Below are 12,950 nucleotides of genomic sequence, written 5' to 3' on the forward strand. Positions count from 1 at the left end.
AATTTACAAAGTTTATACGTAAATTAATAATTTCATATATTGGTTCCGGAAGAATCTTCATTTTTATATGATATCAAATGGGGTAGGCAGTAGGGTACTGCTTAAAGGCCTACATAATATGAACGTAGTTTTGCGGAAAGCAGCCGGTCCACAATGAAAAAATTTTATTTTGGTATTATCAGGTACAGTAAGGTCAATTCTATGTTCTGCTGAAAACAGCTAGGCCGCTTTCATAAAAAAAAAACTGCAATAATACCTTGTAAAAATAGTGTTGATTTTAAAAACAGCAATTTTTAATTTGCAGAAAACACCTACAGCTCTAGAAAAATCTAAAAAACTGGTCAAATAGTAATAAAATACTTGTCTGAAATATAAAAAAACTAATGTATTAATTGTTTATCATCTGTCAAAGTCAAAAACACTCAAACTGTTGTGTAGATTTGATTATTCACTGTTTTCACAATTATCTCAGTTTCACTTCTCTATGGCTAGCTGCTTTCTACATAACTATGTTCATATATATAGATTGCACGCCTCTAAACATATCTAATAGTAAAATTAGATGTAATTATACTACCTAGAACAAATATGGCCCATGTGATATCACATTTTCAATTTCATTTTTAAATATACAAATATTTTTTTATGTGCATCACATGCACTTCTCAATAATTCTAATGATCTGTTTAATAATGAGGTATATTTTTAAGTATGGGATAATAGTATAAGTATATATCTAACAACTTTTACTTTTTTAATTATTTATGTATTTAGGGAGTTAATGTTTATAATAATAATAAATGTTTCAATTAGACATGTGAAGTTAATCTTGTTATTTAAAAATTTATTGAAATTGATAAAAGTTTTTTTTACTCTGACTAATAAAATGACATTGTGGACCATTTGAAAGATGTAAAATATTTATTTTGTATGTATTTTGTGGAAAAAACATTAACCCTTTGAACTATATTTATTTTACGTTTACCATTAATCTAGCTCTGAATTAAATTCTTGCTAAAGTATAGAGAAGAATGACAATTTACAAAAAACTAAATTTATTTACCATTACCAACGGAAAAAACAAAAAATATTTTATAATTAATTCTATCACTATTAAAGTTTTTTCTCCGTGTGTTGTTTTTTAAAACACAATCCTGAATGCAAACGAAGTTTCGGAGAACATGCAAAATCAAACTGTTTGAGTTCCCCTTTTTGGTCACTGCACACTGCACCATCCTTGGATCCACTTTTCTCTCTCTTGACCGAGGCGAAGAAGTGTTACTTTCCATTTTAATTTATCCTCAAAAATAATACGCAACAGGGCAGCCATTATTCAAACATTAAAGACAGTCTTACAAATTTGATTTATTTTGTTCCATATTTTTAAATAGAAATCTGATTTATCAAGATTTTTTTTATTTGTTAATGAGAAATGTCTATTGTTTCTTCAATAGATGGTTGTAATAGTATCATTTTATTGTAATGATGTAATAACTTATATATACATATAAGCTATTATTTAAAAATACTTGGTGCACTTCCACTTATTTGTTCTTTCACTCTCTAATGGGCATCTTCAGACTGGTGAATATTATACAGTGTAAGGATAATTTATATTTTTTAAAAAAAAGAAATATTTGCGTTCTTATAATTTACGCAAATATTTAATTTTGAGGGCCATTTTCAACGAGTTGTAAATAACTCACTATTAGAAAATGGGAACCAAATTGGGGTAGAGCGGGATTCGAACCACGGATCTTTGATCCGTGAGTCCGAGACATATAAAACTAAATATTATCTTTAAGTGTCAAACAAATAAGTGGAAGTGTACCAAGTATTTTCAATTAATAACATATGTAAATATAAGTTATTTCATCAATACAATGGAATTCCATCAAGAATTGTCTTTGTATAATTTAAATCAAAATATAATTTTATGTCGAAAAAATAAGAAAATTGCCGCATTTTTTATGTCAATTTCCTCGGGGGGGGGGGGGGGGGGGGAATCTAGCCATAGAAGATGTAGCGTATTTTTATTTTGGGTGGGTGGCTCCCACCAAATGAGTTCTAAGGGTTCATTTCTATATTTTCCAAACTAGCATGTCTCAAGCAAAGATTCTGGATAGTGAAAAATGTGTGAATTTATGGACATTTCAAAATGTATTTTTCATGACTATTGAAATTTAATATTTAGGATTGTATTTTTTTAAAACACAATTGGTTATGTGGAATAAGCTATCTTTTTTCATGTATATACTTTTACATTTTCACATAAATGCTTTAATATAGATTCAAATTTAGCCTTGTTTAACATTTATGAAGTAAAAATAAAAATATGATTTGTTGACAATGCATTTTTTTTTCACTGTTAGTATTTAAAAAATATATCGTGATTTTTTTTAATAAGCTTTTTGGCTGTTAAAAAAGTTAGAAAAGGTTCTTCTTTGAGAAAACTTTTTTTAGCCGATAACAAATAAAAAAATTGGAATAAGTTGACTTATGTGATTGTTCCCCCTCCCATATGCTTATGGATTTTTTTTATTGACTACTTGAAATATTTTAATGTATTTTTTTTTTTTTACTTCTTTTATGACAACATCTTTTAACATTGCTATATTGATTGTTTAAAATATTGATAAATCAATTTATATTGACCTCTTCATGAAAAAGCATGGCTATTATATTTATTATCTGACTTATACATATATTTTGTTTATTTTTACTGACCTCTTGTATGCTTTATAATAAAAATATGTGTATGTTTATTTTTCTATGACGTTATAAATTAGTAAACAATATTGTGTTTGTATGTAATAAAATCTTTTGCTTAAAAAATGTATTTGAATTTCGTATTCACTAACTATTTGTATATAATCGGTATAAGTTTTGTTTGCATACATATTTGTTTCAAATTCAATGTAGGATGTGAATTTAATCATTTTCATTCTTTTTTGCTTTTTAAGAAATTGTGTTTATCACTTCATGTGCAACTTAAAATTTATTTGAACATTTTTATGTGCATTTATTGCTAGAATATAATCATTAAATATATTTTTAGATTTATATGATTAGTCTATTTATAGCTGTTTTTCTATAACTTTAAATATAATGTCAACTACAAAACCATGTTGTATAAGAATGTAACACAGCTTTTTGTTTATACTTTTTCAATGTTAAATACCTATCTTTAAGTGGCTGCTGAAAAATTAGTTTTCTAGGATACTTTTTTCTTCGACCTATGATTGATAACTGTGACAATTACATTATACAACCCGAACAAACAAACCATCACGCTATATTACTTTGTCTTCGCATACAGATCTCGCTTCCTCATCCCATTCGTACATCTTCTCATGCCCGCGCGTCGATAACTCCAATTTTTTACAAATCCATCTTCAAATATTTGCTAGATTTGGTCATGCCATGTCTTTCTCAGTCTTCCTTGATTTCTGCATCCATCAACATTCGCATTGTGAATCTTTTAAGTTGTTCTTTCTGTGTCCACTCGCTCTATATATCCAAACCAATGCAGAACTTCTTTCTTGATATTTTCAATAATGCTTATCTCTGCCTTACATAATATACAAATCTCGACATTTGTGCACCTATATTTTTTTTATTATTTATTATATATATGGCCTAAGCCAATTACAACAGTTACATGAAGAAACATAAATACAAGAAACTGAACAAAAAGAACATAAAACTATGTAGCAAAGACAAACAAGGGCAATACAATAATGGTATACAATGTATTCATAAAAACGAAAGACATAAGACTTCGAGCTAAACCATGCCAATCCAACTTCATCCCATACTGTTTTAGTGGCGAAGAGATCTACGAAAAGCCGGAAGATCTATCCCAAAGAATTTCAAGTCGTGTGACGAATTGACTAATCTACACATTCTGGACATTGGAGCATAAAAACAAAAGTTGCTCTTAGACGATTTAATAAATAGCAGATTTTGACTTCTGGTGACATGGTTGGGAACACGAAAAAAAATTGATTGCAACAGAGATAGAACATCACGAGAGCATTAGGTATTTTGAAAATGCATATAAGTTAGTAGTTACTTAGTCATATCATACATAGTTTTATCATACACTCGCGAAAGATCTGTCGCAACCGCATCCACTCTGCTTTAATTTTTCTTCTAGTTTTACTTTAATTTGAAAAAAAATGCTTTGGAAATCCAAAACACATAGGAAAACATAAAAAACACAAGTGTAAAATTTGTCTTCAGTATCGTTATTTTATTTTTTTGAAAAACACAATTTTCAATTTTCTCAAGTACAAGTTTCAAATCATAGAAACATATCAAAAACATGATAAAACTTTAATATTATGCAATCAAAATATCTTCAGTATTATATTGGAGACTGAGACGAGTTATCGCTGTTTGCTCATGAAAATTAATGCTACGAGTATATTAAAAAAAATTTATCAAGTATTGTCCATCGCTAGCGATTACTTTTTCCCATGTTTCTGGCAGCATACATATAGACACATATTTTTTAACCACGATGCCATTTTTTGGCATCTTTGGCGAAGTAAAACAAATGGAAGCGAAACAAATGGTAATCAAAAGAAGCAATATACGGTAAATATGGCGGGTGGGGTAGGACTTCCCATTTGAATGTTTCCAAGTATGTTTTGACAGGCCTTGCAACATGTGGCCGAGCGTTGTCATGCAGCAAAATTACTTTGTCATGTATTCCGGTTGTTTATCCTTCAATGCTCGGCTCAAACGCATCAATTGTAGTCGATAGTGATCTCCCATGATGGTTTCATTGGGTTTGAGGAGCTCATAATACACTGCACTGCACCTAACTGATTCCACCAAATACAAAGCATGAGTTGGAACCATGATTTGTTTTTTTGACTGATATATTCTTCTTTAATATATTAATAGTATTTTATGTTAAATGTATATATGTTTTTTGCTATTACATATTTTGTATTTGATACTTTTTTTCACTACGGACAAATTTACAAATCTTTATTTTTTAAATGTATAATTTACCACTAGTATAAGTTTTAACATATTTTATACTTCAATACTTTTTGTATAAATTTGAAAATATAAAAATAATTTACAAGAATTTTGTAATGAGGCTTTCAAAACCAAATTATTGTTTTTTGGTACATTATATGCCATAATTCACAATTTTAGTCCGTAAATTAAATCGGTCAATTTCTCAAAAATAATTTTTTTCTGGAAGCCTCAAATATTATACAGTATTTTATACGCTTTTACTATTACAAATAAAATTTATTGCATAATGATTGTTCTTTTCTTCATGGATATCCATGGAAAGTTTTGTAATAGTCTAATGCCCTTATCATTTTATCACTAGGTCTAACTGAATAATGTAATCACATCTTTGAATTTCACTGTCTTTTCTTTTTTCAACGCGCTTTGGTCTTTTGTTTATAGAATGGCCTTGTATAAAAAAGAAACATTCTTCATGGTAAAGAAATGTAATGAAACAACCATTTTCAAATTCAAGAAGAAAGTTATCACACAATAAAACTAAAAAAAAATGTCTTAGATTCCATGAAGAATTTACATAGTTTTTTTGCGAAATATTTTGACAAAGTTAGCAGGTATTTATATATTTTTTAACAATGACCATGTTGGGTTCTTATTCTGAACGTAAATGAAAGGGACACTTGTGTATGCCTAATACATGCAAATATATAATTACTGACTCGGGCACTGAACAAGCAAAGATTCTGAATAAAATAGATCCCAAATCACGCATTAATAGTTTATGCTGTACAAAAATAGAATTTCTTATACATACAATGATGTGATGCGTGTGTGATAAATTTCCTAATTATGGTACATTAAAAAACGAAGAGACTATCATTTGCGAGGTGGGAAAATAAAAAAGATAAAAATCTAAATGAATAGAAAAAATCACATAAAATGCAGTTGAAGAATTTTAATAAAAGTAAAAAAAAGCACTTATCGGAATCGCCCAAGAGCTGATATCGGAACAAAACCATGTTCTTTATAACTATAAAATTGCATTGGCAAATTCATGGTTTAAAGCTTATCATATGGAAGGAGTCCAGTTATGAAAAGAGAACCGCTGGCAGCGTTAGCATTGGGGGCACTGTTGAATGTACTGCTGATGCTACTGTAGCCCAATGCAAAGATGTAACAACTTTTGAAAGTTTTGTCACAAAATGCAGAGTATCTAAGTAATAACTATTGACGTTTGCTAGATTTTTGAGAAAGACTTATGAATTGATTCAAAGGTTGGCAGAGGTTCAGCCTTAAAAGGAATGACCAAAGTACACGGCAAAAAAAAACCATCATATTTTAAACTAAAAAAACTACTTGCTGTGATATTAATTCTAATTAATCAAGTCTATGGGAACGTTACACTATGCAGAAATAGCAGATGTTGACAAAGAATTTTTTTTTAACAAAACAAATTAGTTGAAAAAAAATGATGAAACAGGGACATGTAACAATACTCTGACATATGTTAAGACATTAAAATGTGTGTAGTATCTATTGATTTAGAATGTATCCAATACTGGTGACTTCTGAAATTATGAAAAGTCCGGTCTCCTCGGTCCTCATCTAACGTCGAGGACAATTTGGTTTTTAATCATCTTCATCAAATTATGTTACAAATATATATATATATATCAACCCCAAGAGAATAAAAGTTCTACTTTAAAATGGGCGTCATCTACACCAAAATCACCAATATTATTCTAAGACAAACCACAATCTAAAGGGAGAATCTGAGGCTTTTTCTTGGTTATTCTTTTGATTATGTTTCCAGTTGAAGCCAAGTAACTTTTATGTCACAAAAACTTGTATTGTTTTTGATTTTTAGCTTAGCCACAGATTATGGGTTAATGTTAAACTTTTTGGTTCCTATGCAGCTATATGTTTATAAAATAATTAAATAAAGATGATTTTTTTCCTAAGAATGTTCCTACTGTATGTTTAATTTTTACCTTGTGTTCTATGAAAACACAATTTAAGCTCTAGGCCTTTTTAATATAATTTGAGCTATGGTTTTTTGGACAATCAAAAAAGGATGTAAATTTGTCTGTAAGCTCCTCTTCAGCCTGGGATTCCATACTGCAGAATAGACTGTATGATTGCGTAGTTAACAGTTTTTATATTTTTTGGAGAGAATGTTTCATAATCTAACAAATATATAAATAAGTTTTCTTACTCTTTTTACTACAGCATTTATTTATATTTTTAATTTCATATTACTATCTAGGATAATACCAAGGTACTTTATATCATTAGACTTTTTTATTGTTGTACATGTTTGGGGGCACATATTAAAATAAAAAATATATATTAAAATTAGTAGGAAGATCACAATGATTAATTGAATAGTGTAGGAAGAATGTTTTTTCACTATTCAATACTTCAACATATAGGGAAATTGTATAAAGAATCACCCATGTATTATAAGATCCAATGCATTTTCAATAATTATTAAACATGGAGTCAAAGTGATCAAAAAGTCATAATTAAAGGCTTTATTAAAAAGTAATGCCATATAATTTTAAAATTCAAACTGGTAAAAAAGAAAACTAAAGTATTTTTGTGGAAAAACAAAGACAAGAAAAAGCGTGCACAATTAGATTAGAGTTATTTACCCTTAGAGTAATATCCTAACAGAGTCGCCCATACGGAGAAAAACGATTCTACAATTAATGACTACGACGTTAGTTACAAAATCCAGCAATGCGACAGGCCGTAGATACTCAGGTAGAGAATTGCGAGCGCAAACCGAAACCATCCATTACACGTTTGTTAATCTAAAAACCAAGCCAAAAATTTAAAACGCTTTTGTAATATGCTATAGAGCTCAGGGGCTTCTCTAAAGAATTATTACTCTGAGGATTTACCAAGTCAATACGAGGGCGGATTGAAAATGAAGCTACCTAAGTAGGAAAAAACATTTTTTTTTTTCAAAACCATTTATTTCTCAACATAGTCTCCTTTTACTTCGACACACTTAGTAAGACGATATTCCAACTTTTTTATACTATCTGAATAATACGATTTCGGGAACCACTCAAAATACGCGTTCGTTTCGGTAATCACTTCTTCGTTCAAGCTGAATCTTTTTCCTGCGAGCCATTTTTTCATGTTTGGAAACAGGAAGAAGTCACTAGGAGCTAAATCTGGACTACAAGGTGGATGATCAACCAATTCGAAGTGTATTTCACGTAATTTTAGCATAATAATAATAATAAGGATAATACTTATAGCAGTATTCCGAGTGCATCCCAAAATACAGTGGCCATAACCTTGCCAGCCGATTTCACTGCCTTTGCCTTCTTCGGAGCACTTCCACCAGCTTCCACCCATTGTTTCGATTGATTTTTGGTTTCAGGTGTATAGAGTGGTGCACCCAAGTTTCATCAGCAGTTATTAATCGACGCCAAAAATCAACAGGATTACGCTTTATCATGTCCAAACACTGCTGTGAAGTGGTCTCTTGAACTCGTTTTTGTTCGACACTGAGCAAACGCGGCACCCATCTTGCCGATAGTTTTTTCATATGCAAATGTTCATCCAAAATGTTGAACACACGTTCATATGAGATGTTTACCATTTCAACAATCTCACGCAACTTCACTCGGCGATTATTCATAATTATATCGAGGATTTTTTTCAGTAACCACCTCTTTAGGCTTTCCTGTTGATGGTATTGTTGCAGTGCTTGTTCAGCCGCGTTTAAATTCAGCAATCCAATATTTTACCATGTAGTCTGACGGAGCAGACTTGCCGTAATTTTTATCGAGCTTTTCTTTAGTCACTTTTGCCGTTTTCCCTTTCAAATAATAATGTTTAATCACTGCACGAAATTAGCTTTTTTCAAGAAACACATAAGTTGTTTACTTCAAACGACTACAACAAATAAACTAATCGATGAATTTGGGTGACATTTTGACAGCTGCCGTTTGACAGATTGCAATTTGGAAAAATAAATCTTTTTTGTGTTTGTGCTGCCATCTAGCGCTAGGTAGCTTCATTTTCAATCGGCCCTCGTATTATCTTCAGATACAATCATCACATTGCAAAGATCCTATGCATATAAGTGAATATGGAATTGTATTTTGATAAAGAGTGTGAATAAATAAATATAATATTTGTGAATTCAACGCTCTAATTCTTATCAAAACTCAACTGAGCAGCGCCACAAAACCTGAATTCCTTCAGTGTATCATGAACATAGACCCTGTAAATACATAATATGGCTATAAACTCCTTTTGAATTTCACCAATAATAATAAAAACACCAAACTTTTTGTCAGATAATATTTTTTATTGTATTGGCATTAGCACTATACTTACCCTTTTTTTGGGGGAATATTTTGGAAATAATATTAAAGATTTGTTTATTTAATTTTATTTATTAACAAAATGATTTAAGTACATTTATAAGCATCATCTAACAGCAGTTAAATAATGTAAGAAAAAATACCCAGATTATCTTCATATTGTACATAATTATGTATCTGTACACTTTGTTAACATTTTTCAACAAATAAAGTAACAAAGATTTCCATATGTATACATAATTACGCTTTGGATACCCCCAAAGTGTTTTTTATATACCATACGCCTTAGCTCCAACATTCATTTTGCAAAAGGATATATTAATCTTATCATGAATGACTTAAAATTACGAGCAAAAAATGGAATAAATCAGATTTATGTATTTGTTGTTTATGTACATAAATGTTGGGCAACAACATTATTGTTATTATTCTTATGTATAATAAATTATTACAACATAAGATTATTATTATGTATAACTTCGTGGTTTTGCACAGAAGACGTGAGAGCATAACATATTATTGCCTTATTTGCAAGGTATTTTAATATTTTTCATATTTCAAAAGGTTCTAGTAGATTCTAGACACGTCAAACTCTAAGTGTATAAAAACATCAATTTCCTCAGATGTAGACAAGCAAAATTTGCTCTCCTGAAGTTGAATAAATAAATAGGTTAATTTTGATTGTACGAAGACAATACAGACTATTTTTTATAAAGAATCATCAAATTATTATTAGTTGTAAACCTTTCTAGAAGGCATTACCCACAACAAAGTGATAAATTTTGAGAGCCATTCCATTAGATCTGAATTTCACTTTTTTTGTCAATTTTACACCATGTGAATATATTCGCCTACCATACTTAAGGTCCCAGGTTCGATTCTTGGGAAGCTGACATAAAGCATAGAAAAAGGTGGTTTTACACTGCAATATTTCATTGTTCCTGGACTGGCACCAGTAGCGTAAAATTGTATAACAAAATTATAGAGATTACTCACTACAATTGATGTACCAATCCAGTGCTTTACTTATAGAAAAATATATCACTATAATAAAAAAGATTGTTTCCTCCTTGTCAACTTTCAATACGTATGTACTTTCAATAAGTAATATTTATTATGACAAGGTATTTTCATTCTGCAATATTTCGTAGTCTCCGAACTGCCACCAGCAGCGTAAGACTGTTCATCTTGTCATCATGTAACGAAATGATAGAGATATGCTGTGATTGATGTACCAATCGGCTTTACTCATAAAAAATATGTGACAGATAATCAATATACGCTGCATTTGGTGTACCGATGCAGTACTCTGTGCACCACTGGGTGTGGATGTATGATGGTGCGAAGCACCACAATGTAATGCTGACTGCAAGTTTTTCTTTGCCATCAGCGATCAAACAGGATTTCAAGTCTTAAATGTTACTTTGAGCCAAAGTAACATTTCAACTTTAGTTGTCATTTCTTAACAATTTCACCATTTATGATTGTTAACATATTAGGTATATATAACATAGCTGAAACAATTTCAACCATTGAGAAGCGAGGATTACTCAATAATCCAGCATTCCTAGTATAAAACATGTCTACAGCTATTCGTCGACTTACGACCTATGCGATTTACGACTGTTCGACTTTACAACCACAATCCGCGATCAGTTGTTCCCCGGCGCTGAATGCAATAAATCGAGATTCCCAAGTAAGGTAGTTATTGTTCAACCCCAGACCAACCCAAAATAATATAAAAAGAAACATATAGAAACCTGATAAATGACAGCGACACGCTATTTTATTTTTGTCGTATTATAATATCTTCACGCAGCGTAAGTAATTGTATATATAAGGAAATTATTGCATATTCCGACTTACGACCAGTTTTCCGGAACCGATCGGGGTCGTAAGTCGACGAATACCTGTACTTTAAAAATGCAGCTTCAAAACGAAATCAGCCACAGTAAATCTCCAGAGGGGTTTTTATAATTTCAAAATTGTGATTAATGTTATGAAACACTTAAAAAATATCTATTTATATATTTTCATTTTGGATAGTATCAATTTTAGTTATTTTTTTGTAGTAATGCATTGAATTAGGATTACTTCAATAAAGTACCAATGGAATTAAAAGCACTCAAAACAACTATTGGTAAATGTGTTATGAATCTAATAATATGAAATCACTGAATTGAGTAAATTTTAATTACCAGGAATTGATTAAAACTCATATTTTTAGTAAGATATTGGGTTCAGTGATTACATTGCCTAGGAGCGCCTATTCGTATTGACCTGGTTTTGTCATGATTTCAAGTGATGAATTGATTATACATATTATGTAGCATCTAAAAATGTTGGCAATGTAATTTTAGACAAGTAAATTTATATATATAAAACCATATAATAAAGGAAATGTAATACAATATTTTTAGAACAGCATATTTTCTGTTACACCCGCAATTGTGGATATATATTTTGACAGAGATAGAAAAATTTTTAAAGAAATAATTGCTTAAAAGATTATAAATTCTTAATGATTTTTTTAATGGACGCAAAAAAGAGAAGGTATTAAACAATTAAAAACTATTTTTAAGTATAAGAATTCGATTTAAAAATACTGTATTTAAGACAAATAGAAGGAATAAAACATTCTTTAATTTTAAATGTGATGAATAGTAAGATCAAAATAAATCTTTTGTGATGATCATTTTAAAGTCATTATTAATTAAATATAGAAATATTTCCTTATTTGGGCAAAAATAATTTGCCATAGGATTTCTTTAATTTATATAAAAAGGTGATGTAAAATAACAAACTATTTTTAAAGAATTTATGGCATAATTTACCTGACATATTAACCTCGGCAAAATTGAATTATTAGTCAATACATTTCTTCATATTCCTTAATGAATGTTTATATTTTGAGAAAATTACTGAAGTTAATAAAACTATTTTAAACTAAATAGTTTTGAATTACACATAGTTAAATCTTTACATGTATGTACAATAAGACTGATAAGTAATGGATTTGGAAATAATATATTGTTAAGGCACATATGCTACATAATCTTAAAGCCTTGATAAATATAGATACTGCTAAAATTTATAAACTCAAGAATGCAATGAAGTTGTTTGGCAAGAAATAAAAACATTACAAATTTATATATTTATTATGCCATTCATATAGAATGTTGAAATTAATCACAATAATTAATGTATTTAAATATGGGTAACTTCATAAATTGAGAATTAAATGCAAGTTAAGCATATTGTAAAAAAATAGTTCACTTAACAAAAAAAAAAAACAGATGATCATATTCAAATTACTTATCACAGAAAGATAAATCATAGAAAAGTTGGTAAAAATGTCAGTTTTTCCTTTTGGGCTTCTTAGAACATTAACTTAATTAGACTAGATATAATATGAACTGGGTGAGAAAAATCAAATGAAAATAAATCAGTATTTCAAATATTCATGTGATTTACAAAATTGACCATTTACAATTATTCGCAAGACTTAGTCCCCTCAGTGCGGCTAAAACTTTAGGTTGAGCAAGATCCAAGTAATACGAGATGTTTTAAGAATGGATAAAAGACATCCATAGTGGCACTGAAACA

The sequence above is a fragment of the Micrasema longulum genome, unplaced genomic scaffold (assembly GCF_059751315.1).
Source record: "Micrasema longulum isolate JH-2025_06_02 unplaced genomic scaffold, ASM5975131v1 h1tg001290l, whole genome shotgun sequence".
In the NCBI taxonomy this organism is placed as follows: Eukaryota; Metazoa; Arthropoda; class Insecta; order Trichoptera; family Brachycentridae; genus Micrasema; species Micrasema longulum.